Below are 4,596 nucleotides of genomic sequence, written 5' to 3'. Positions count from 1 at the left end.
GACCTATGACACTACTGGAGGTGAGGCCAGAGAAGTCACCGAGGAGTCCGCCATCGAGGTTGACGCGAACGACGCTGATTTGGCGTCCTCGCTAAACCCTGAGCAGAGGCTTGCATACGACGAGATACTGGCAGCAGTTGATGCTGGTGATGGTGGTGTATTCTTTGTCGATGGCCCGGGAGGCACCGGGAAGACCTTCCTATATAGGTCACTTCTCGCAAAGGTTCGAGGCGAGGGCAAGATTGCACTAGCTACAGCGACATCAGGCGTCGCGGCTTCCATCATGCCTGGAGGAAGGACAGCCCACTCGAGGTTCAAGATCCCACTCAGCATTGAAGATGGGGGGTCGTGCAGCTTCACGAAGCAAAGTGGGACGGCCAAGCTCCTGCACATGGCTTCACTCATCCTATGGGACGAGGCCACCATGACAAAGCGGCAAGCGGTTGAGGCACTAGACAATAGCATGCGGGACATCATGGGCCGACGGGACCGACCATTCGGGGGAAAGACAGTCGTGTTCGGTGGGGACTTCAGGCAGGTGCTTCCGGTCATCAGGAAGGGGTCACGGGGTCAGATAATCGATGCTACCGTGCGGAGTTCGTACCTTTGGAACGGCATGCGCCAGCTAAGGCTCGTCACCAACATGAGGGCGCATAACGACCCGTGGTTTGCAGATTACTTGCTACGGGTAGGTAATGAGACCGAGGAAACTGACGAGGAAGGCAACATAAGGCTCCCCGAAGATATTTGTGTACCACCAACAGGAGACGGCGCTGACCTAGAGAAGCTAATCGACCATGTATTTCCTGCTCTGGACGACAACATGGTTGATCCAAATTACATGACATCTCGAGCGATCCTCTCCACCAAGAATGACAACGTTGATAAGATAAACACGCGCATGATAGAGCGCTTCCAGGGCGAAGAGAAGATCTACCACAGTTTTGATATTGCAGAGGATGATCCACACGACTATTATGCCCCCAAGTTCCTGAACAACCAGACTCCCAATGGGCTGCCTCCGCATGCGCTCAAACTGAAGATAAATTGCCCCGTTATACTGTTGAGAAACATTGATCCAGCTAATGGGTTGTGTAACGGCACAAGGCTTGTGGTCCGGGGTTTCCAGAGGAACGCCATCGACGCAGAAATCGTGCTAGGACAACATGCTGGTAGGAGGGTGTTCCTTCCTCGGATACCTCTCTGCCCATCCGATGACGATATATTTCCTTTCAAGTTCAAGAGGAAGCAGTTCCCTATTAGGCTCAGTTTTGCCATGACAATCAACAAGGCGCAAGGGCAGACCATCCCGATTGTCGGGGTGTACCTACCGGACCCGATATTCTCTCACGGTCAGCTCTACGTCGCATTGTCTAGAGCCACCGCAAAGAGGAATATTAAGATTCTCGCCATCAAGGACAATGGCAACGGTAAGGGTAAGGGCAAGGGCAAGGAACAAATCAAGAATTCAAATAAGCAAAAAAGATCTGAGCCCTTTTTAATGACCATGAAGAACATAGTCTACAAGGAAGTCCTTAGCACATGAATTTGCTGGATCAAATTATAGCAACTCAAGGTATAATATGTTCAATTATGCATTATAACCACATAACTATATTAGATCTTAATGCACACTAACCTGAGTTTGTTGCTACATAGTACTCAAGGGAGCATAGTCAGTTTTCAGAAACCATGATTATTCCTTTAGCGACATCTGCCCGTACTATATATACTTGCTCGGAGATGCACCTGTTTAAGCTGGAAATAACAAGAGATAGCGTGAAATTCCAAACAGATGCAGGAGGAAGATGCTTGGACAGTGACTTGCTAAAGAAGAACAAAAACACTAAGGTATCATATTTCTTTCTAAGGCATATGCTTTTTAATATGGTAAATACCTGAGGCATGTAATATCATACAGCAATAAAAAAACTGGCTTAAACTTCAATTGCATAGAATCTCTCGTTAGAAATACATGGATTTGAAACTATGTTTCTGATATTTTATGAAGAACCCAAACTCAAGCTGAGTTTGCCATCAGTGAGCCCCTCACATCTCTACTATATCTATTATTGAAGGATTTAGCACACAGGTGTCCTTAAATTCTAACACGTTCTTAAACTTCAATCTCAGGCCTCAAGATTCATTGCAGACGGTGATTCCAAAGTGCCATGTACAGGATTAGAAAGATCAACCCTCAAAATATTCAGCAAGAGCATTGTGCTCACTGCTGAAAGAGTTATATTAGACTCTGAATACAAGCACCGCTAACCTGCGAAATGGCAAGGACCTCATTTGTGAAAAGATGCAGACCCAGCTTTGCATTTTTTTTACAATTGGTACATCAGTATGATTGTCATCATTAGAGTGATGACTTTTATGTCAGGTTACCTTTCATAAATATGTATGATTCTCTCGTTCAGTTTTACTTTGTTGTAATGCATTGTGTGTGTATGCGGGGGGTACAATTCGAAATTTGATCAGGATTGGCATGTCGACTCTCCAGGAAAAGGAAGCTTAGCCTCTTTGACCACAGTTTTTTTTTGCAAGTTTCAAGCCATGCCTTTCTGAATAGGAAGGACTAAAATGGTTTATAGAAAAACTACTAAAACCCACTTTTCCTGTTGTACTAAAACCAAGTTTTACTTGTTCTGATCTTTGCACCGCGCAAGAATCGCGAGAGGAGGTGGCGAGGCGCGGCGGCGCCATGAGGACCCGCATGTGCGCGCGCGTCGGCACGCCGCAGGGCGTCGGGGCGCTGCTCCTCGTCGGGGGCGCGATCGCCGGTGCGCGTGGCGGCGCCACGGTGACGGAAAGGGCGCCAAGAAGGACCGCTGCGGCAAGGAGGACGACGTTCTGGATGGCGGGGTCGGTGAGAAGGAGCAACAGAAGTCTGATCAATCTGATGAGAATCTGGGCAGGGAGGTTAGAGAGGTTGAAGCTGATGGGTTGGATGGTAAGGAAGTAGAGGAGCTTCAAGAGATTCAGGAGCAGGTGGATGAAATTCTTGCTGATGAATTGGATAGCAAACCTACAGATAATTTGGATCCAAACGCAAGCCAGGAAAGTGCCGAGATCATTAATGATCCGGACAGTGAAGATATGAAGAATCCTGACCAAAATTCAGTGAAGAGCTGCGTCGAGAATGAGGTCACACCAAATGCCACCGAAGGTGTGAAGAATTCCGATGAAAGCTTTCTTCCCATCAATAGCCTGGAGATCACCCATGAAGAACATATCGGGCACGGCCATGGCGGTGATCAACAGACCTCATCAACACAGATGACAGCGCATCAGTCACAGATCTCAGAGCAACTGAAAGTGGATACCATGACCGAAACAGCAACAGTGGAGAATGTGTCGAAGCAGAAACCGCCTGCACAAGAGCGGGTCGCGCCCATCAACTCACCCGCATGTCCTTCACTGCCAACTCTGTTTAAACCAGCAGAGAAGAAGAGACCAGCGAACACGGGGTGGAATGAGACAGGGATGAAGCTTGGACAAGATGGCGGCAGCAAGAAGGCAGCAGCAAAGGGTGTAGCCGTGGTGACCATGGATCATAGAGCTGCTTCAATGGCCATTCTCGCCATCATCTTTGCAGTGACCATTGGAGTAAACGTCGTCGTGCGCTTGTACTCCACTTTGCGAGCGGCATGATCATGTTCAGATGAACTTGCACCATGGTTGGGGCGAGCCATATGGTTTGTTCTCCGCGTGAAAAAAGCGGAGCTTCTTTGGTCAAGTGCGAATGCTGCAGTTGCCAGGGTCTGGTGTAGTTGCATGCACCGGTGAAAAATCCCACAGAGTAAGAATAATAAGGCTGATGCTACCATGGCATTTTAGTTCGTCATTTGGTAGTAGTCCTGATGTAGGAACTAGGAACCAGTTCAGTGTGTCTAATTGTCTTCAAATCTTGAGAATATTCAAAAAAAAAGTTTTACTTGTTCTGCCCCTAAAAAAACTATACTTTTTTACGCTAACTAATTTCAGGTTGTTAGGCCTTCAAACGAGTTTATGGAAGCATAATTGGCTAAAATTCTGAATCCAAACAACCCCGAGAAAAAGTTGTATCCTCATCTCACAAAATAAACAACTTAATCCTAACCGTATACATATTACTAATCATCTAGCAAGCGTTCAAACTGTGTACATCCAACACAGCTACCAATGCAGAACGTGGAGGGAGAGGGGGGAGCCGACAGTGACAAGGTAAGAAGATCCGTGGGCACCTTGATTCTGACGCAGAGGGAGGGGAGCAGAGCTCGGTGGCGAAGAGAAGCCGTCGGCGTCGTCGTGCACCACGGAATCCACTCCTGCTCGATCTCCGCCCATCCGGGCGAGCACGGCTTGCTGCAGGGTCTCCTCGCGCTGCACGGCATGCGCCTGTCGCCGGGCGTTGCCACCAGAAGATTCCGACCGATGGCACCATCGCAGCGGAGCGGAGCGGCGCGGGGTGGGGGACGCGGGGCAGGGGCGCCGCGCGGTGGATGCCGCCGCCCAGACTGCGCGCGCGTCCGCGAGAGCGCTGCCCCCCAGATCTCGCCGGACATCAGGGAGTGATGGGGGCGGGTGTGGGAGGCTCGCGACGGCGCAGCA

The 4,596-nt window shown here is 49.3% G+C and overlaps 1 pseudogene; it reads left to right on the top strand.

Moving 5' to 3' along the window:
• The first annotated feature begins 2,659 nt into the window (after window positions 1-2,659).
• On the top strand, window positions 2,660-3,657 carry LOC119367430 (annotated as a pseudogene).
• The last annotated feature ends 939 nt before the right edge of the window (window positions 3,658-4,596 follow it).

This window comes from Triticum dicoccoides, chromosome 2B (assembly GCF_002162155.2).
Source record: "Triticum dicoccoides isolate Atlit2015 ecotype Zavitan chromosome 2B, WEW_v2.0, whole genome shotgun sequence".
Classification (NCBI taxonomy): Eukaryota; Viridiplantae; Streptophyta; class Magnoliopsida; order Poales; family Poaceae; genus Triticum; species Triticum dicoccoides.
Note: the sequence above shows the minus strand (reverse complement) of the source record. Positions and strands in the feature narration are given on the sequence as shown.